Below are 22,869 nucleotides of genomic sequence, written 5' to 3'. Positions count from 1 at the left end.
TCTCCCCTGTGGAGTTGTGCTGGCTCTGCCTCTGGCTCCCAAAGGGTTAAGGTGAGTCATGTCCCTCTCACCAGATATGCTGGCAGGAACGATTCATCCCAGCCACTAACTGGTGGTGTTTGCTCTGCACTTTCTCGCTCTGGTTTTGATGAAAACATTTAACCAGGAGCTTAGTGTGCAGAGGCTCCCAGCTGACAGCACTGGGCTGGCTTTACCAGGTTGTCCTTGCTGTGTGTAAATTCAGCAGCTGGGCTTAGAGGTGACGGGGGAGGACAAAGATACCTAGCATCACAGCTCCTGGCCCCTCGGTTCCACCATTCAGAATGCTCTTACCTATGGGAATCTTTGGGCTCCAGACCCATATCGACTCTAGTCTGCAGCTGCCTTTTTGTACCTAGACAGCTGTTGGCATTGGAAGCCAATTCAGAGCCTTGGGACGAGGCTGCAGAGATGGGAAGAGAGGTCCTGGTAGGTTCCGTAGGGCCTGGTCTTACCTGAGAGCAGGGGTATGACTCAGTAGAGCTTGGGAGATCTGTTCCCAAGACCATCCGGCTGCAATCCTGGGGGTTTCTTCCCCAGAACACAAGGTCTGACAGGCCCTGTGCCACAAAGTGGCGAAGCTACTTTTTTTTATTACATGGAGATGGCCTAATCTTCTTTCCTATGCCACTTGGAAGCTTGTGCAGGACTTGCCCAACACAGTCTTACATTGGAATTGTTTCAAATAATAATAACCTGCTCATCTATAGATTCTTCTAAGGGGCTTCTGAAGAAGTCTGAGATGGTTTTAATTTTTGCCATGCAAGTGATGGAGAAGTTGCCATATCCTTATGGCGTTAGTCTTGAGAATAGGCATGTCCAAGCTCCTCAGTTCCTGCATCACAGAACCTGTAGGCAGCAGCAGAAACTGAAACATTCCCCAGGGGAATGCCAGTTTATCTGTGCTGCTGCTGGAAAATGCATTCAAATTTCTGCCCAAACAGGAGATTGTGACATGCAAGAAATTCGTCTGACCCATCAGGGCTGCCACTGCTCTGATAATTCTTTACTTTTCTCTCCTTATCTCTGGTGATCTACCATACAAACTACAAAACAGATACAGATGGGAAAATTTATAAACCAGAAAATCTGGATTCCCTGTTCCTGGAAAAGCATGATCCCTTGTTCTCAGCCGCCTCCGTGTGTCATGGGGTCTGCCATGAAGAGATGCCAGAACTGTTGCAAGAGGCCAGGCCTGTGTCTGCCTTAAGGAAGCTGAGCAGCAGCGTAATGCCCTGCATGAGTATGGGTTTCCAAAGGAGATGTGCTGCTCTGGGGAAGCAGGATTTGCCCTCGTAAGAGTTGTTCAACAAAGGCATTTGTTCTCTTTCTGTCCATTTCAAGACCTTGATCCACATCACGCTGAACTGATTATGTCTATTGAGGGAAATTTTCTGCCTCTTCCCTCTCCCTGACTGTTGATAGTCTGGAACTAAATACATATGTCTCATTAAACACCAAAAGAGCCACGCCAGGCCACCACTGCACAACGTGCTGCCTGTTATCAGCCTGGAGAAAGGGAGCAAACAGGTGTAGGATAACAGTGCAACTGAGAGAGACCAAAGTGCATCATAAAATAAACAAACAGCCAGTGCTCCAGATCCCCCAAATGCATCGTGTGGTTCCAAGGGTCTGCAGTGTGCTTTAGAACATGTTCTGAGCAAGTACCCACTTGGGGCATTGTTTAATTTGCAGCCAGAAATGGGTCGATAATTTACTGCATGGGGTGTCTGGAAGCCCCGTGCCCCTTCTGTTGTGCTTGGGGCCACAGGAGCAATGGGAGCTCCCTGCCTCCAGAGCTCACAGTGGTGGGGAAAGAGGCCACTTACAGGATTGACCAGCTGTGGGTCGGACTTGGGTCGTAAAATCAAAAACAGTAGGCCTGGATGAAGTACTAAAGAAGGCATCTGAGCCTTCCCTTACCATAAGTAAAGGCTGTAACTTTTTACTGTGACCTTCACAGCCTTTACTGTTCTCAGGGAAGAGCCCAATCTCTGTGGTGTGACAGTCTTTCCTCCTAAGATTTCTTAGGTGAGGATATTTGTACCAGGATTTTATTTAATTTCTTTGCACCTCTTCATGCTATGTGAATCTTCTGTTGTCCCTTGTGCTTTGGGGCTGGCAGAGCTTGCAGTGGTGCTGCTGGTATTTTTGTTGCATTTACTGAAGCAGTGGCTTGGCTTACTGTACCCCAGCAGCAGCCAGCGCTTTAGTGACTCAGCCCCTGGAATTATGCTTACCCAACAATACCTTTTGTCCTTTGCCCAAAACTTCTAGCCAAGAAAAAGGGAAAAAGGAGGAGGGAGAAAAGAAAGAAAAGATAAAATTCTGCATTTAGTTGTACTTTCATCACAGGTGGTGCCAGTTGGTTTTTGCTTTATTTGTACAGGGTGGGGAAAAGAGAAAAAGAAAACAAAGTGGAACTCAGACAAGGCCCAGGAAATGTTTGAACCTGACAACAAACTTCCTTTGTTCAGGGGAGAAGGGGAAAGAACAGAAAAAAGGGACAGAAGACCAGTTGAAACCAACCTTAGCCCTGTGCTCTTGGGCAGGTTTCTTTTTCCTACTCTTTATTGTTTGGGGTCTTTTGTATTGCTTGGTGTCTTGTGATAATTTTATTTGCACAAGGGCTTTTGTGTGCTGCCTTCTAGAAGGTAGACAGATGAAAGGTTTCCTGGGGACACATTTGTTATTTGGATGGGGAGGATTTGTCAGTTGTTCTGTCATTTATCTATCATTATCTGTCATTTATTCATGTTTTGCATGATCCTTCTCCAGCCATGAAGATCAAGATGGCTAGAGGGAAAGCATGAAGGACCATGCTTCTCAGGAGGAGAGACAGATGAGCAATTTAGGGGCTAGGCAGACAAATCCTGATTAAAATGCAGAAACCAGAGGGTTTTGTTGAGGAGAAAATGAAGAAAACCGTGAGGGCAGCTGTTAGGGATACTGCCAAGGGGACTCCTGAGTACCACCAAGTGCTGCGTCACAGACCACACATTTTTTCATGTTGGCACAAAATCTTTTAATGAATCATCTTGCAATGTTATTCTTCAAAAAGAAGAATTGGGAGTTGTGAGATAGCTGCCCAAGGGGCACTGGAAATTGGAGTAATCTGCTGCTGTGTGGGACAAAATGGATTCTGGTGGGGTTAGGTTTCAGCAGGGCCATTGCAGCCAGTTCATTGGTGGTACAGTATGGTATGATCAGGGCTGTGCAGCACTCTTGGAACTTGGTTGGAACACGTAGAAGTGTTTTTCCATCCAAACAGGTGATGACAGCTCTCTCTGTCAGGCACCTGGCAGTCCACATGTGTTACAGCTGGCCTGGGCTGGGGTGACACTCCAGGGATCTGTTTCTCTGAGGAGATGCTCCTCCCTAGGAGGCTACCTGGTACCTTCCCAAATTGCCCTGAACTTCTTAGCTGTTGACTGTGTGGTGTTGTAGTGGTCTGGTAATGCTGGAATGGCTGGGTGGTGAGGAGACTGGGATGAAAGGCTGTTCAGTCCTTTCTTGCCAAGCTTAGAAATATGTTACACGATGCGCAGTTAATCTCTGTTATCTCATTTGGGTATCACAAATCATTGTGTCAAAATGAGTGAGCAAGGTTGTGGATACCACCTGTATTGCAGATGCTGGCCATGCTCTCCAAAGAAAGATTAAATATTTTGATGTGGCTTAAAGTGGGGAGGTGTCCAACTTCCAGTACACAAAAAAGGAAGAAAGAGGAGTCAAGAATGAAAGTCTCCCTCTGGAGCTGGACTGATGTAGGACTTCCCTGTGGTGTCCTGTGGAAGTCTTTCCATTCTTTTGACAATGGCCAAATCACTGCAATGCCTACTAGGTTAAAGCATCAAGAGATGCTGTCAATTAAAAACTTGCCCTGATGCTGGGGAAATGGATTCCCTGAATTGCATTAGTAGGAATATGGGCCTTCCTTTCCAGTGCAAGTTCCCTCTGAGTTTCATCAGACAGCCCTGGAGCTGCTCTTTTCCTGACATTACCTCTAAGCCTGTGCTGCAGGACACAATCCCAGTTAACTCGAGAGCAGAGTTTGAATTCAGTGGGAGCTGAATGCCCCTTGGTGAGAGCTGGAATGCTTCCACTACAAAATAGGCTATTCCAGTTTTACACCAAGAGCAGCTGCATTCTGACTTTGGTCCTCAGTCTTTGCCTTAGTTATCTATACAGTGGAGATAATAAAACTTGCCTGCAACATGGCTTGTAGAATTAAGGAACAGTTTCCAGAGCCGGATTGAAGGCAGCTGTGGAACACAGGCTGTATTTTTGGTGCCAGTATATTTGTCTGGAGTTTAGAAATTAGGGCCCAAGTGAGACTAAGAAAGGCAGGTGAACACACTTGCTGTACTTTCTCTTCAGAGATGTTCCAGGGAAACCTGCCCAGGGGTCTCAAGGGAAGAGGCTGGTACTGGGGTGCTGGCAGCAGGAGTGGCAGTGGCAAGTGAGCAGCTTTTCTGCTGTCCATTCCAAGCACAAGAGGGACTGTGGGGAATGATTGTAAAGCCACCACTATGGAGATTAAGGGGATGAGAATGTAAATCTCAAGTAAAAAGGTAATTGAATGTAATAGCAAACACTGCTCGGTCTATGTTAATTTTAGCTCTTCCCCTGGATACAAGACGCTGTATTAGTGTTTTATTACCATTTTGTTTGCACTAATAAAATAGTAAAATTTATTTCAAGGAAGTTGAAGGATGGTTTTACAATGCAAATTTGAAGAAATTGGACTTTTCATTTACACCACTGCTATTTTAAACCCTGAAGGGTGTAAATTAGCCTTCTGTGCCTGGGTGAAATCCACTGCTTCCACAAGCAGGGGGAGGATTTAGTGTGGGGGAGAAGAGAACAAAACCAAATCATCTGAATATTTCACAGAGACAGAGATATCTGATGAGGAGAGAGAGGAAAAATCTGACTGCCTGTGCCCATTGAGTGGAAGGCTGGAGCAGAGTGGGAAGAGCTGATGAGAAGCTGGTTTGTGCTGGTGAGCAGCTTCAGCTGCCATAAGCATCAGGAAAGGGCAGAACAGGGCATGGAGGTTCCAGTGGGCATGGTGTGCCCTGCCCTGTGCTGGCCATGTGGTTCCTCTGGTAAAGGAGGTGCAGCAGCTGGGGATCATCTGATTACCAGGTGCTGTCAATGACAGATGGTTCCTAGAAGTGTGAAAGCCTAGGGCAGGTTTTGCCTTCTGGCTCAGGGGACCCACACGTACCATGTTGCCTGTGCCTCTCTCTTGCTCGGCTGTCTCCATGTCCGTGTCACAGCCCAGCCCATCTGGCTGCCAGGCCCTGCTGGCTCTGCTTCCCACTGAGTCACTGCTGCAAGGGAAGGTGCCTACAGACCAAGAGGCTGCTTCAGTGACCTCCTCCTTCACCTAGAACTCCTCTGTGGCATGAAATAGAAAGGGATGGGCTGATTATCTGGTCCCTTTCACCTTTGTAAAGTTGTTTATAACAGTGCTGTTCTCATCACACTTTTGCCAGCTCTTGGCCTTGACATAAATGGATGCTGTAAAGGCTGAGCCACACAGAACCAGGTCCAAAGAGCCTTGTTTGGTTCCAAAGGTCCTGCACTGAGCTGACCATATATCTCCTGGAGCGGGGTGTCTCAGGGTGTAGAAGCATCCAAACACAGTAGCTTTCTTAGACTTATACTGAGTTTCTGCAACAGGTCTGAAAATCTCATGGGGTAACTTTGAGGCCTTCATTCTCCTCGTGAAAAGGAAGATGTGGAATAGGAGTTGTAACATCCCTTTTTTCAAATCCCAGAGGTTCCATTCCCCTGCTGGAGAAGGCTTTGAGTTATTGTTTTATAGTCATGTTCACCTTGCATATACCTCAGTCTTCACACAATACTAGCGTTGAAGGGAGCCATGCTGAGTTTCTCCTGTATGGGAGAACTAAGATATTTTTTCTTAATCTTGAATGAAATTGTACATTTGTTCATTGTCCTGAGATGGTTGTTTGAAGCAAGTCTGTGTATTGTATTATGTACCTCTCCAACCCACATCAGGCTCTTTACAGTGACAGAGGTACTGATCTGGGTATGAAGGCCTCAGAGAACACTTTTCCCTCTGCTATCCAGCAGAGTGATGAGTGCTCAAACACTGCTTGTTCCTAGGCAGTTTCTCTCCAGCAGTGTTAGTGATTTTGCAGCTAGCCCAGTCACACTGCTGTGGGCTGCTGCTTCTGCGGGGTGGAATTGCTCAGGTACCCGTTTGGTGTCTGGCTGCCTGGTCTAGCTGTTGCCCTGCATTCTTGGCCAAGTGGTACTGAGTGAACTGGAGAAGAAAAACCTGCTCCAGTGATCTGATTTTGCAGAGAGGTAGGTCTCCCAGCCCTCCTTTGGACTATGTATATCATCTGTTAATTTTATCCTCAGGAGGCCTTTCAGGAGAGAAGCCACTGTTTACCCCATGCAAAGGCTGGATAGGGCTTTGACTTGTTACTATTTATGGTCTGGATAGCAGCAAATCTACTGGGAAAGTTGAGGCCAGGCTCCAGGTCCTTCATCTGTTCGGCTATTCCACTTCTTCTAGTGTCTGGGCATTAAAGAGAGCTTTCAAAAGTTTAACCCCCTTGCAGGTTCAGCTTACAGCACAGTCACCAGCCACGAGTGGTATCAGGCAGCCCTCTTAAACTCCCTGCCCTGCTTCTTTGGTGGGTGTAGCAGAGGCTGAGCCAAGACTGAGGGCGTTACCAAAGAAAGCAAAGACTTATTTTTGGCATTGAAATGGTTTCCTATTCCAGGCGAGTCTGGGGAGCAGCTTGGTTGTGTACCCAAGGATTTAAACAGTGCATTAAGCAGAGGGGTTACACTCCGGGTGGATTTCAATCAAAAACTATAATTACATCAAATAGCAAACGGAAATGGAAAAAGGGGATTACTGACTCGACCCTGAGTGCTGTTGGCTGCTGAACCTGCTCCATTATTTACACCCCCTCTATTGCCTGAGGTGGGGTGTGTATGTGTGTAGGCAGTAAGGCCCCTCCTCCTTTTTCCATTTCCTTCATGCATCTGATGAAGTCAGAGTCCCTGTGCTGGTATCAGTGCTTGGAGGAAGATTGGAATTTGCATGACTTGGATTTGGGACTTTGCAGGGCAGGTTTGATCTCCCTGGGCAACTCTTCCTGGCTCCAGGCAGGAAGAACTGCTCAGCTCAGGCAGTCGTGGGAACCCCCAGGCCTACAAGCTTTCTCTCTTTTTCTGTTTTGCTATCAGACCAGTGTTTTGGACTCTTAACTGCTCATCCTTAAGAAAACTGGAAAACTCCACACTGCAAACAGGAAGTTCTTTCTAACCTAGAGAGCTGTGTTTAAAACTGCCCTTGAGGTAGTAGAATCATTCTGTGCCTGTATTCAGACTCTGAAAGAGTGTGTCTTGTTTGGTATGACCAAGCCAGTACTACCTAGCTGGGGAATTTACCACACACCTGCGCTCACAGTTCAGGCTCCAGGTTTGCTCTCCGGTTCGAGCTGCTTCCTGCAGTACTTAAAAATACTTTGTAGATTCCAGTTTGTCACTTCTGCTTCTGGCACCGCTGCACCTGCCACCTGCCTTCTGGTCTTGGTCTGCCTCGTTTCATTTGTCCTGTTCTCCCAGTTCCTCCTTGTATCTCCCTTCCTTCTTGTCATCGACAGGTTGTGTCTCTACATGTCTGTTGGACACCTGAGTTTGGGAGGATGTGTAGTGAGTGTGCTGAGATGGCTGGAGCTGTGTACCAGACAGGAAGGATAAGGAATGCAATCCCCCGCTGCCTTCCCAACTCTTCTTCCTCAAGTGGTTTTCCAGATGTTTAATCCCAGGTTTCATAGCCCAGCCCAGCTCCTGTTTGATGGGATCTCTTCTTCTCTGCTCATTTTAAATGGGTGAGATTTTGTGCTGAAATGAAGTCTTTGTTTACACTACAGAAAAGCCTTGCTTGGTGCTGTTCTGCTACAGCATCTGCGACATCTTTGCCAGATGTGTTGCCCCTTTTTCATCTGTGGCACATTCAGAGCTGGAGAATGTAATGTGGTATGTAGAAGAGAAACCCCACTACATTCATGGTTGGTTTACACATGGTTTGAGAAGTACTGGAAAAGGACAGTACTCTTTCCCTGCTCTGGATAGTGGCAAATCCATACAGAGTGAGACTTTGCCAGTGCTGGCTGCGCTTTCATGGCACTGACCTCACCTTATCGTGAACACCTGGGGAGGAAAGGTGCTTTGTAAATATAAGAAAATACTCTCTTCTTCTAGACAGATGCTTGATTTTGTAATACAATACAGTGACCTGAAAAAACCCAAACCCTATCCAAATGTAGATTTCACTGAAAATAATGTAAATACAGTAAGGAAACTGTTCAAAACTGAAATCCCTTTTGGCAGGTAAGGGAAAGAGTAATGTTACTGATTAGACCAAACTCTTCTTTGTAATACAAACAGGGAAAAAAAATCTTCCAAGACAAATTATCTAAGACACTCTTCCAGTTCATTTTTTTTCTTCAGCATTTTGCTGACTTTCAATTTATTTTGCGCTTTCTCTGCAGTATTTAGAGTCCTGATATAGTGGTCTAGGGGAATAGTTCAAGAAAACCAAACCCTTAAACAAACTGATTATCTCATTGTTCAGAAGAGTTACAGTGGAAAAAATACATGGTGACAGGTAAATTCTTACGTGAAACATTCTAAAATTTATCCTGATTTTAGATTTGTTTTGTTATACACTCTAGAAGATAGAAAAATCCTATCAGGAAAAATGTTGTAAGAGACAGAGGAAAGCTGGAGTTGTCCTACTTTGTGCAAGCTTGAATTTACTCCTCACTGTGCAAAGTCCTGTTTCGGCAGCCGTGAATGAGCTGGAGCCAGTGGAACTCCCTAGTTCAGGGCCTTAATGGCTTTTATGATCCAACTGTGACACTTCTGCTGCTTCCTTTTTGCCTTTCCTAACTATTTTGGATATGACAGCCCATTTCTGTTCCCTTGTCCTTGTGTAAACCCCAGTTACCTTTCATCAGATGATACGATCTGAGCAGATGCTAAATAAAAGGTTTTATTTTAAAGGGATATCATTTGCAGGTGTGGAAATGTATGAGCAGAGGGTGAGGTTGAAAGAGAGGAGCAGCATGTCGAGATTCAGGCACCCACTGTGGAGGGGTGTTTAACACTTACAGCTCTAGCTGAAGCGTTCCCAAGCTGCAGGTTAGTGAGACATTTGGAAGACTCGGGTCTGTATGTTTTATACGGCAAATGTGTATGAACATTTCAAGTTGCTGAGCCATCCTCTATTTCTCCTGCCTGCACGGCTCTCATGAGCTCTGCTGTTACAGCACCAGCGGTGCTGCTTCTTTCCAGGGGCTGGCTCAGGAGGGTGTTGCACCCCCAGAGAGCAGAACTCCTGGCAGCAGGCATCTCACCTCGGGGAAGCGATCTTCATGGGTTACTAGTTTTATCAGCAGTCCATCCTTTTCACAGAGAGGGAAGAGAGGGGAGAAATTCCATCTGGCTCTGCTGATTCAGTGGAGTAAAGAGGTGGAATTCATTAGGAAAAAATTGTTTATGGCACAGCTTTAGCCAGAGGATCTTCCATTTTAATGTCCTGCCTTTTTATGATAGATTGTGTTAAAGACAAAGCAAGCACTAGGGGCTGCTTGATGTTTTTGTTTTTATGTTTTCATTAAAGTTTAATTGTGTGACTTGTGTGGTGTAACTTCTGGAAATGCCTGTTGCAGTTGGTGGCAAAATGATTTTTGATTTGTTGTGTTTGAATCAGGTGCAGGAGTGTTAAACCTCAAAGAGGTATTCAGACATGCATGTGGAGAGAAAATATACTTATCTATAGGATAGCTTTTGATTAATGAAGGAAAGGAACTGAAACTGCTGTGAGAGAAGAATCTCCTTTATTTGAAAGCTCTTCTGCTCCATCACTAGAACAGAGAGTAAGGGTCTTTAAAATTAGTATAACTATAATTTATATCCACCATAAGGATGCTCTTGCCTCCTGATCAGTAATGGAGCCTTAAATATAAATGGATCCTTATCTTGCAAACACTCAAATATTTTCTTTACTCACATGAGGTGTCAAAGGAAAGATTTCTATAAGGAAAATGGGGCATTTGCATAAGTACCCACAGCATCAAAGAACAGAGAATTTGTATTGCATAAACAACAACAACCACATTAAAATCATACTGCTTTAATAGTTTAGAAAAAAATATAACAAAAACATTGAAACTGTAATAGATGTTGCTCTGTGTATCGGTATCGATTTCATAATTTGTGTTGCCTTAATCTTGGGTGGGTGAAGATTAAGAATCTCCACGTAGAGTTATGTGTGTGCAATAAGTGGGAGCATTGTAAGCAGCTTTCCTTTGCCTGGAGATGATTTAGGGCAGAGTGTTTTCTCTATAAAATCTGGGGTTTAGAAAAACAAAAGACGATCTTTATGAATAAAAATCTTGAAAATATCCAATAAACAATGAACTGGAGGAAAAAGCACTTTAACCAAGTTTTACAAACTTCATGTTGCAGACATGAGAGCAAAGTGACCTCCACATGCACATGAGAAACACTTTTTTCGCACTGTCCAACACATGAGTTCCCAAAGTAAATTTGGAGCATAAGTGGTGAAGAGGAGAATGTAGAAGTTTTGTTTGTGTTCTATAATCTAGAGCCTTTTATGTATAAAACATCTATACCTGTTTAATTTGAGGTGTGGTAGTTAAACTGATAGTCTGCACTGAAACTGCTTTTTTGGCTCAGTTCAAATTAATTGGTAACAATCTTATTTTTATTTGGATTTCATAGAAAATAGGTAGCTCTGTATTAAACCATTACAAGTTTGTATGAGGTGTCTTCCTATAGGCCTTTTTAGAAATTTGTGGTTTTGAAATAATGTTAATCAAGGATGAAAAAAAGAATAGAAGGAAATTCACTCTGTAGAGCATTTGTGAATGAAGGTTAACATGCTCATAAAATGATGATAAAAAATTAGCAATGGTCACCTTCAGCTTTGATTTCTTTGAAACAGAGCTGAGCTTCATCAAAGTAAAAAGCAGTTCATTCAGACTTGGGGAAAAGAGTCTCACCTAAAACTTTCCCAGCAAATGGTAGGGCTAAACTGCTTTTGCCTAGAAAGAAGTAGGGCTTTCATGCTTCCCATTGGATTTCTGCTCAATGGTGAGAACTCATTTTCCCAGAAACTGCACCCAGAACTTACAGCTGCTTCCTGATCCAGGTAAGTACTGGTTACTAAAAAGACATGGACTTTTTTCCTCTACTTATCATCCCTGAAAAATTCCCTCTATGTTAATTTCTTCTTAGTTGCTCTATTTTTTAAACAGATTTTTATTCAGATTTTGTGACTGTACATACTTTGTACATTTGTCTGCAAGTAGTTTGTTCTGGTCTGTAAATGACTGTCCAGCCCGTACAGCAGAGTGGGCAGGTCTAGAGCTGGACTCTGTGCTACTTCACGGGGCATCTGAACTTGTGGGTCCCTGTTTTAGGGTGGTACACTCAAACTGTCTTGCTATTTCAGGAGGCAGAAAATGGTTTCTTTTCTTGCTGGTCTTTCTTTCAGTGAGTCTTTAACTGAACCAAATAGTAACCAAAGCTGGTCTTGGATTAATCCCCTGCTAAGCAGCTTCCCTGTTGTAGGGTGTCGTCTTTAACAAAAAATAATAAATTAACCCCCCTCACAAAACACTAGTCATTAAGTGGAAATAGCACTTTCCCCTTAGACTGAGAAGTTTATTTAGCGAAGAAGGGAATAACCCAGTGGTTAGAGCACAGACAAATCTCGTAGATTTGACTAAATTGCTGTTTGAGTTTGGTCTGGTTACTTTAACTCCTTGTTTTCCCACCTTCACTGTGGAGCGAAGAATTCCCTGTGGCATGCCATGCAGTAAAGCTGGAATTTTGACTGGGCAGCAAATACATCTGCATATATGGGGATTTTAGGTCAGAAATCTGAGGATGTCTCTGAGTTCCCATGCACTTGCTCATTTTTTTTCAGGGAAACAGCTCTGGCTTTTAGAACTAGCAAAAGCAATTACTTCAGTCCAGGGACCAATAGGTGGAAACATGTAATTTTAAAAAATGGATTTGGTTGTGGGGATCTCTGGGGCTTTGTATTAGGCTGGAATATCACTGCTGCAAGCGATGTCTGTAGGCACTGGGCCTCTGAGAACACCAGGGCTGGCTCAGCCTGGGCTCCTTGTGCCATCAGTCTGACAGCAGAAAGCTCTGCTGCACATCACTTGAGCACAGGCATATGGGTGAAATGGACCTATAATGCATAATTGTAACAAGTAACTAGAATACTGCCTATGCACTTCCAAAATTGGCTGGGTTAATAAAACGTGCTGATTGCTCCCCGAGGATATCAAGGGACTGGATGATATTAGTAAGGGTCACCAGTTCAAATCTGGGGCAAGTTAGCAGTGACTACAACAGCCATGTTACAGCGTGCTTTTCCGTGAGCTCTCGCAGGCAGGTATCTCTATCACTGCTGTGTTGGCAGCTGGATTAAAAAAGGAGGATGGCTCTGTGTGGTGCTGACACAGGTCTTCAGAGATGGCAGGCAGTGCTTTCCCAGTTCTGCTTGGGATTTCAGTCCCCTTTCCAGTGTAAGTTTAAAGCATGAAGCTGCTTATCCATGTTCTCTGGATTCACAGTCCTTAAGTCCCACATCTTTCAAGTCTGTCACCTCATTTTATGTAGTGCAAACAGCAATTAGTTTGATTATTGTGTTCTATTTTTTAAACAAGGATGGTTGATTTCCAAGTTTCCATGAGAAAGGAAAGGTGGGAATATTAGGCTGTCACTCTTGCTATTGCTGGTTGTGGGGATTCAGTCTGTCCATCCACGACAGAGGGCATTTCTATCTTGGGAGATATATTTCCATCACTATACCTGCACAGTGGTGCTACATCATTTTTAAAGTAATGTCTTGAGCAATAACATTGTACAAGATTCCCACCTGCACGTCTGGGTGAGCAGAGGTTTCCCTGGAATTGAAGCTTATGCCTCCAGGTTGATGCTGTGCAGGGGTCTAATGAGGGTGTCAGTATGCTCGTGTGTGTAGGAAATTGGTAGTTTCTGGCTAGGCTCTCTGCAATATCCTGCCCCTTCAAGACACATGGGAAACTAAACAACATGACATGCTGAGAAGGAGGGCAGCTTCTGGTCAGGGGCTTGTATTTTTGCTGCCTTAGCTGCTGTTATAAATTCCTCACTCTGGCCTTTCACTTCTGATATTTTTCCCTTGGCCAAATCAAAGACGGTTTTGTTACCTCCGGCTCCCTGCAGATGCGGCAGCTTCAGGCAATGAAATATGCTCCAGCCTTTAAAGGGAGGACAGGGAACCTGCTGCTGGGAATCTGAGATGGAGAAGGGTTCCGGGAACACGACCAAGGCTTTTGCCTTCGTTCAGCCCTGGCTGCATCCATGTGCATGTGCAAAACCAGCAAGCCTGCTAGTTGTGTGCCAGGAGGATAGATCGAGGTGCTCTGGAGTGCTGTAGGATTTACAGTGTGGATTGAAAAACACACAGCAGCGTGTGTAGGTGGCACTGAGACATGATTGCCTCTTCTTGCCACTCCCCACTTGGGCAAGCAAGGTCAGCATGGCTCCTAAATTAATACATTCTATATTGAAATGGATAGATTTGGGATTAGTTGTAGTATTTGTGCCCAAAAGGAAAAAAGGGAAGTAACTGTGTTTGTTTGAGCTTCCCCTGGAACTAGATATGGAGGAGTACCGTCTTAGTGACTGGACATGGATTTTTGTGTTAGATGTGAGAACATGTTTTAGGTCCCTGCAACGTTTCTCTTCTTGTTTTTCCAGTGGTGCTCAACAAAACTGGGATTTCAGATTCTCATTTTCAAACCATTCAAAAGCTTGAATGTATCTGTAGGACTGAGACCCAGGTGGTAGTGCACAGGAGGGAGAAGAGATGAGTGTTTTGCTGGAGTGATGCTGTGGAGTATGCTCCTGTGCTTGCTAATGTTCAGTGTCTGGAATTGGACAGTACTGAGCTTACCATGATCCCTCATTTGCAACTGTATGGCTGCTCATGAAACAGGGAGGCCAAAGGTGCTTCTTTGGTCTTTACTGTCAATGGTGGGAGCCCTGAAGGGCTGCAGTGCAGCACAGCAGGCTCTTGACTCAGGCAGTTCCTAGGGGAATTCCTCTTCTTTCCCCATTTTAGTGACTGTCCTCATGTTTGGGAGGATCATAAAGCCCAGCTTGACTGAGAGACAGTACCAGGGATTATGGAATTACTATGAATGGTTTAAGTAATTCTTCATATCTGGCTACATGATCATCATATCCCCATGGACCTGGTAGAGGGTCATAGGACTTGTTTGAGGGCTGAGAATATGAGGGATGGTCTGGAGGCTCCCTAGGGGCATGGGGTCACGGCCCTTTGCAATCTGTAGGAAATTCCTTTACCCCCTCGCGTACATCTTCAACTGTGGATCCAGCGGCAGCTGTTTGAAGTTGGAGGAAAGGGTGGAAGTTTATCCTGGAGGGTCTGCCCCTGTCAGCAGCCTTGGGTGCGTGGAGGAGGGAATCTGGCCAGCGAGCAGGTGAATGCACACAGAAATGATGCTGGAAGCCAAGGCCGGTCCTGCTGATGTGGCCCTTTCTCCTGCAGTGGATCATAAAATATGGCTCAAATTTTCATTACGGCCTCTATTGATTACCTTTTGGGACAGATGAATTATAGGGAACATTAAATTAAAAAAAAAAAGGGAAATATTTGAATGAGTTTGGGAGGTCGATGCCAGAAAGGCTGACGCACCAAGCCTTACCGACATTTTTCCTGCTTTGTGGATCTGCTGGGCTCTTCCCATGGTCCCCCTTGGGGGAACCTGCCCAGGGAACTCCCCTTGTTCCTTTCAGCTGCCCTTGGGGAGCAGCAGGCTCTGCAGTGGCCATGGGCTAGGCCAAGGGACAGCTCAGAGGTGCACACAGTGGCTGGAAGACTTGGGTGCTCTTCCAGAGTCCTGCCCCATGCCACAAGTTCTGCCTTCTCTGGGAGGTCACCCCAAGGACCTTCCGCTTAGACAGTAATTCACAAGTGTCTGTCTGGCACCTACTTTGGGATTCTTGAACAAAAGGGGAGAATTTGGGGCTGGGAAATGGCCAGGCAATCAAAGGGGAAAAGCCAGGTCATTGCATTTGGTGACACATTTGATCTGGTGTAAATACATGTGTGGAGGCCAACAATGAATCATAAAAGTAGTGGTGGGCTTTGCAAGGTTTCCCTCCTTCCCTTGCACCAAGGGAAAGGTCATTGCCCTCATCTCTCCTGTGATAAGGGGTCAGTACTCCTCTCTGCAGGGTTCATGGAGCATAGGAACTAATTCTTGTTGGGGTTTGTGGTCAGGGACCGTTGGCTTCATGTAAGAGAAGTATCAGGATTGAATCATCCCACTGTTAGTGTGAAGCACACTGAAGTCAAACCAGCCAAAGAAACTTCTGGCTTCTCACCTGGCTCTGGCCAGTTCTGATTTTGAGGATGATCCTTGAACTTTGTTCCAGTGGATTTTCTATGCGCATTCAGTTTTTCCAGGTTGTACCATATGTCACACAATGTTCTCTCCAGGAGTTGGCTAGGTAAGAAGGCTTTGTCCTCTGCTCACTTCCCTGCCTGTATTCCATGAGAGTGTTTGAAACCCTGTAACCTCAAATGCAGCTTTCAGCAGCTGGCAGTGGGGAATAATGGATGATACCCCTTTGAAAAGAACCACAGTTCAGAGCACTCTTCCATTTCCCAGTGGTAGCAGGATAGTTCTGGAGCAGACACACAGGAGCTGGGGTGGCTGTAAAATCCCTTCTCTGTGCTTTGTTCCTGGATTGTTTTCTGTCAGTCAGGCCAGCAGCCAGTGCTCCTGAGGAATTCTCTATTTTCTTTTCTAAGACTGAGAAGAATGCAGCCAGGGTCCCTCTCCAGCCACCCACAAGACAAACATCCCCCTCCCAAATTCTCATCTGTGTCTGGACACGGGGTCCTGTGTGGCACAGTCCTCATACCCCACTGCTGCAGAGAAATGTGAGGGGACACCCCTTGTCCCCTCACCATCCCCTGCCTGCCACCACCACTGGCTGCTCTCCTGCAGGTCAGATCAAGCACCTAAAGCACGATCTCTGCTTTTGGGATATTTTCTTGTGCTGCAGGGGTGCCCTTTCTTCACTTGTGCGTGCAGATTCCCAGTTACCTGGTCACACGGCCGTTTGGGTGAGTTTTGCCAATGCACTCTGTGTGTGCTGCTGGGCAGCACTGCCTCTGCCAGAGCCCCTGCTGACCCGGAGGAGCGCAGCTGCTCTGGGTCTGCTTGGAACACCGTGTGCATTCATTGGTGTGCCGGTGTGACCTGTGAGAGAAACCAGCTGTGCTGAGGTGTGAGCATTCCCCCTTGCTTGTGGGAGATTGTGGTGCCAGTGAATGGGACCACCGTTCTGAATGCTGAACGCACAATTGCATGTATGTGTTTCACTTCCTTGCAGATCCCTGCTGATTTCACAAGACATCCACCAAGCTTTGGCTTCACCTGGGCAAATGCAAAAGGTGGTGGTTTCCATGGCTCCACAGCCTCACTCGGGCGGCACACCCTTTTTGTGTAAGCTGGCTCCCTGGAGTCGATTGTTTTTTGGCAAACAGCTTCATAAACTCCTCCAACAATTAAAACTGGAAAGAAAAAAAATAACCAAACCAAACACAACAAAACCCATGCATTACGCTGTGAGACTGCAAACAGGTTGAAGCAATTCCCCACCATCTCTGTCCCCTCAAGCCCCCTGAGCCAGGCAGGGGAGCAGCCCCAGCTGCACTTGTTGGACTTCGTTTGGGAGGTGCCTGGGCTGCCCCAACTCACCAAGCTGCAGTGAGCTAACAAACATGAAGGAAAAGGTCATGTTATTCACTTTTATTTTTTTCAGAGCTGCAAACATCCCTCTCTCTGGGAGGGGAGGCTGCACAGATGCCAGCTCAGATTAATTTAAATATTTACCAATCCCTTTTTTTTTTTTTTTTAATTGTGTGTTTGTGTTCTGTTTGTGTCCCATAAAATACCTGGTGTTTTGGGCGTACCCCATTTGCAGGGTGCATGAGATCACACTGGAAAAATGCAGTGAAAAACATTTTCATGCCACGACACATCAAATAGGATTTTGAATTAAGATGAAGATTTTTTCCCTCTCTTTTTATCTCTGAAGTTTGGGTGAAAGGGTCTTCTTTTTCTGTTTGTTTTTAAAATTCTTTTATTTAGCTGGGAATAAAAAATGTCATGGAAATCCTTTAAAAAGTTACTTTTGCTTTATCTCACCATGTCAAACATCAAAGGCAGCTGTTGGTGCTGGTCAGAGCCCCTATTAGTGTGTGTTTCTGTGCTGTTGGCTGGATGGTGGTGTGTTCCAGCAGGTAGGCAGTGAGCAGGGAAGAAATCCAGAGTCTGGAAGCCAGAGCCAGCTCTGAACTCCTGAGTGTGCGACAGCGGCTCCACTCCTTTCCCTGCCTGTCGTTCTTGTCTGTCCGACTTGCTTTGAGTGCTGTTTGTGCAACCCTGGCACAGGAGTCTCGTCTTGTTCAGAGTGCTGGGCTTCTGCTGTAACGCTCCCAGGTGAGTTTCCCACTGAGCTTTTCAGGGCAGTGACCCTTTGGTGGGTGTCCCAGCACCCCTGGGCAGAGATGCTCGTGGGTTTGTGTGCCCCAAGGGCTGAGCATGGCCCAGGATTCAGTCTGGGCACTGGCATGTTGTCCTCTTTGGTATGGGATTTTCTATATGCTTTTTGGCCATGGAGACTTAGTGCTCCCCTGGGAGGGAAGTTTTCTTTGTGGATTCAAGTAATGAAAGCCTTACTGGTGTTCACACACCTCCTTTTAATTGTTTTCCATGCCCATTGGGTCATAATCTGATCCCATCTACCTCTGGGAAAGTACAGAGCTGTTCTGTGGAAAAATGGAGCATCTCCAAACAGAATGGTACTGCTGGGATCAGGATCCAGCCACCTCCTCTGTAGTGAGCCAGGCTGGGCTTGGCCCAAAGCACGAGTCTTCTGCAGGGGCTTTTGGTTTTACTGCACCTGTAAAGGATCCCAGCTCAAGCCTCCCCACTGTGAACAACGGGTCTGGGAACCTCTGGGTCATGAGAGACTTGGGGGTGAGGGGGCAGAGGCAGTGACACCCCTGCAAGCTCATGGACTACAAGCCAGGTGTCAGTGCTGGGACACTGGGCACAGGTGCTTTGATAAAAGCCTCAAGGCTGTCACTGGGGCAAGGTAGGATAATTGTATGTGTATTTCTGTGCAACGGGGGATTGGCACTGCTGGAACATGAATCCTGTATTCCTGCTCTGCTGTGCGGAACGGAAAAAAGAAGGGGAAGAATCAGAGTGGATGTGCAAGGAGGGCAACAGTTGGTTTGCCTGAGCCATTAGCCAGAATTTGAAATTGGACCTGTTACTTTTGAGGAATGTAGGGCAGTGGAGGAGAGATGTGTGAATGTCAGCTCTTGCCTCAGTGTCCTAGGAAAATGTAAGATGGCAAGGAGCAGTACTTACCCCACAGCTTCAACTCCACCACTGCACTTTTTGATCACTTATTACTTTGCTATTCCTTCTGCTTCTTGCTGTAATTGTTACAAAATCTCTCTGCTTTGGGAGGGGTCCAGGACTCCAGGGCCCAATTGCATCTGCCCTGATTCAGAAAGTGGGTCATGCTGCTTGGTCTGGGAAGAAGATACTCATCTTGCTTAGTGTGATATTTATTAGGAGATAGAGGAGGGAATGCAACCACGCTGTTGCCTAGAAAATTGCTCTGGGGGGGATAGCAAAGGACTTGTGAGGGCAGAGCATGTAACGTTCTTGTGCATCCAGTGCCTGCTGAAGCCTTGCTATGTTCCCTGTGCCTGTATTGCCTGCTTCCCTCACGCTGGGACGTGGTGAGGGTGGCAGGAACTGGGGGTGAGGAAGGGACTCGTAGCTGCTCACTCAGCAGCTGCCAGGCAGTGAAGGGCTCTTTACATTTCCTGGAGCAGAGACTGGTGAGAGTAGAGAGAGGGAAAGACAGTATTTAGTTTCTTCATAAAGACATGCTGTTTCACAGTCAGCCTAAACTCGTTGGGGTTTGCTGCTGGACAAGCAACCAGCACCCTCTCCAAATACTTGGCAAGTATGACATAGTGCCCTGTAAAGGCAAAAACTCTCCTGCAAGGAGCAAGTAGAAAGCCCTGATGGAAAGCCCAGAGTAATTTACTCTGTGCTGTATCTATCTTTAATTAAGCAACAGCGAGAAGGAAACTCAGTACACAAAGCAGATGATGATGGGTCCATCGTTGTTGCAGCAGGGTCTCACAGCAGGGACTGCCTGACTTGGGGCAGGGAGGGTGGAGGGGTAGAGGGGAGGTAGGAAAGCACAGCTGATCCTGCCAGGCTGGCTGGGCCTGTGCTGCTGCTTGCTGTGAAATCACCCTCAGGATTATCCAAAGGAAGAACTGGCAACTCGAGTAACTTGGAGGGCCGGATCCTCAACTCATTTAAATTGGCATGACTTCACTAAAGCCACCGAAACTGCACTGATTTTACACCAGGTGAGCATCTGGTGCAGAATCTGCTGAAAGAATAAGACAAAGAGGGCACAAAACAGAGGTTAGGTAGAGCCCACTTACAAGCCTGGGGACTCTTGGGCTGTACTGAGTGGAGGGTGGGTCAGCACATCATTTCCAAATGTCTTAGACAGCTTGGAAGGGCTCTGAATTCTTGTGGCCATGGCAAATGCATGGCAAATGCCAAAACACTGCTCCCTCAGGAGGGAGGTGGACCCACCTCTTTGCCTGTACTTTGGAGCACGTGTTGTCAGGAATTGGTGAGAGTGTCACCCTGCCAGTGTTTCCTGCTCACTGACACCTGGCCTGTTGACCTGGCCTGTCATGGACCCTAGGCGCATTCTCACGGCTGCTCTAAACCTGGCACGTCTTTTCTTGTATATTCAAAATCACTTGTACCCCTTGCAGCATGTAATGCCACTGGCCAAGGCTGACCAGCAGCTGTGGCTTCAGCCTCACACCACTGCCACCACAAGTCCTAATTTTGCCAAGCCTGTGAGATGATGGGAGGCAAGTTCTCGCTTCAGCAAAGGACAGGAGCCAGTGTCTATGTCCCAAATCATGCTCCATTTGGCAGTGTTTAGCACATGCGTGCAGAAATTGTTGGTTCCTGGTGTGGTAGGGCAGTTGTTTTCCCAGCTCTGCACCTTGTTCTTAGGTGGGGGTGTTACGGGATGTACACAAGAAGGTATGCTGTCACATGTTTTTGGAGGTTGTTTGCTGAAACACCAGGCTCTTGGGACCTGTTGGGATGCACAGAATTCCCTCCACGCACTCACATCCGGGGTGGATCTGGATAGAGTTTTAGCAACTCCCATTGAAGCAGCTCAGGGCCGGAAGTGAAGAAGGGATAAAATATCCATCTGAAACTCCTGTAGGATGTAATTACCTGAGCTGGAAGCTGGCCAGGACAGCAGGCATTGTGCATCATCTGAGGTGGTATCAGAAGCACCCGGCACTGCAGGAAAGGTGGTCGGGACCGAGGAGTGATGCTCGTGCGAGGACAGGACCGCTCTGGAGGCTGCCTCTGTGGGCATTCGGCATAACAGCCTTTGGAGTCACTTGGTGTTTGTTTCCATGGCTGTTCTGTGCAGGTGCCATGGTGCCTATAAAATGCTCTTGGGAAGCTACAGCCCACAGATGGATAGCCTTATCCTGACGCCCATCCAAATGCTCCTACTTTTCAATTTAAAAGAGGAAAGAACCTTCAATAAAAAATAAAAAAAAACAAAACAACAAAACCCACCCCAACAACAAAACAAACAAAACAAACCAAACAAACAAAAAAAAAAAAAAACAAAAAAAAACCAAAAAAAAAAAAAAAAAAAAAAAAAGGAAATTAACTTCCCAAAAATTACACTAAGCTAACACTGGAGGCCTGGCACAAATCCATCGCAGCCAGGAAATTCAGAATTAACCAGTGCACTCCCATGGCTGCTAGGAAGGGCTGTATTCCAGCAGGACAGGCTGAAGCTTTCAGACTTGGGGACTTGGGGATGAAAGTCCTTCACGTGTCTCTGAAGTGCAGCAGAAGGTGTTTTTGTGCACCTCCATGCATGCCAAATATCCCCCCCCCCACCTCCAACCCAGCATTAGATGCAGGAGCAGCTTTATTCTTTGGGGAGAAGGTTAACAGCAGGCTCCTGATGCTCAGATATGACAAGTGACACCAGTCCCTGACTAGGGCTCCTTCCCCAGGACTTTTCCCCATGGGCTCTGTGTTGGTGGAGCAGGGACAGAGCAATGCAGCAGGGACCTGCAGGCTGCTGCTGAGGACGCTGGGGAATTTACACCCTAGCCCAGGTTACAAGTGAGGACAAGGTTGACTCTTCATTCTCACTTGCCCATGACACAGCACCCCATAAATCAGTGTGACTGACAGCCTTAGCCCAGCTGAGGCAGAAGGGAAGGGAGGAGAGCCGGGTCAGGGCAGGGGGCAGCGCTGGGGCTGTGTGAGCAGCTGGCCCTGAGCAGGTCACAGGAAGAGCCTCCCAGCAGAAACTGCAGCTGGAGTGGCGAGTCACAGGCAGCCTGAGCTGGCAGAGTGGGATGGAAGAAGACTGGCAAAATACCTGCTGCAGGCTGCTTGCCTTGGGCTGATGCTATCAGTGCTGAATGTTTGTGATAGCTCTTTTCACTCATCAGTTTTGGAAAAGCATGGAACGGGCTCCTGTACCTACAGCTGTGGGGGCTGGCACCGAGAGTGTGTCAAAGGGCCAGCCAAGCCTCTGCTGTCCCCAGCTGTCCTGGGCTGCCACCCTGCCTTTGCCATGAATTTTCAACAGCTTTGGGGTACTGCAGACAGCAGACCTCATGACAGAGCATTGATAGTATCTCATTTCAGGGGCTGGGGGAGGTCGGGATGTGTTAAGGCTGAAAATATTTACAGGTTTTGAAGTTGAAACACAAACAGGAAAAGCCCTTTAAAAAGTGAGTGTAGTGGATATTCAAAACAGGAATTGCCATGGAAACGCCACAATATTTGCTTAAATTGACACAAAGGTTGCTGGTTTCAGGGTTCTGACTTCTTTGGCTGCATTTTCTTTGGCCAGACACCTATCACAAGTTGATCTCAACTACCCTCTTTTGTTTTGCTTCTTTTATTATTGTCCAATGGAAATTAAAAAAAAAAAAAAAAAAACACCAACAACAGAAACCTCCAGTCTACAAATCCCACCTCATAGAAGAGCCTAAAGCTTCTGAGCTTCTGACAAAGGTTGGAGCTAAGACATTTTATAATTTTGGAAGGTAAAAGTTTTTTTATTTTAATCTGTGCATTTGTACATTTCCTTCAATGCAGGAGTAGAAGGGAATTGTCTTAATTGTCTAGGGAGAGCAGGGAGAAGGGTGAAACCTGTTGCAAAGGTAGCAGTATACAGCCAAGGAGCACAGGACTTTTGCAGTCCAGCTCTCAAACCAAAATTTGAGAGATTTAGCTGTAGTTCTCAGTTCTGCCTCAGATTTGCCAAGTGAGCTTTGACAAGTCCCTTAATTACTGTGGGCCTCACTAAACTGCAAATAATAATTCTCCTTTGTCTCATCTGGTTGTATGTGTAACATTTCTGGGCATGAGATTTGATGTGGGGGTGGACAAGGAGTTCTGTGCTTCTGGATTCCCCCCAAAGGAGGGATGGCAGCACAGGCTCACGTGGGCAGGAACGCTCAGCTGGCTACAGGTGAAGCTCTTAGCTATAAGTGGCTTAGTTACTATAGGC

At 46.3% G+C, this 22,869-nt stretch overlaps 1 protein-coding gene across 6 annotated transcripts in view; it reads left to right on the top strand.

Annotated features, from left to right (window-relative positions):
* Nucleotides 1-22,869, top strand: part of CASZ1 (castor zinc finger 1) — a 276,127-nt gene that overhangs the window by 90,490 nt on the left and 162,768 nt on the right. The gene's annotated exons all lie outside the window — the stretch shown is intronic.

Source organism: Vidua macroura, chromosome 23 (genome assembly GCF_024509145.1).
Source record: "Vidua macroura isolate BioBank_ID:100142 chromosome 23, ASM2450914v1, whole genome shotgun sequence".
In the NCBI taxonomy this organism is placed as follows: Eukaryota; Metazoa; Chordata; class Aves; order Passeriformes; family Viduidae; genus Vidua; species Vidua macroura.
This window is presented reverse-complemented; position numbering and strand designations above follow the sequence as displayed.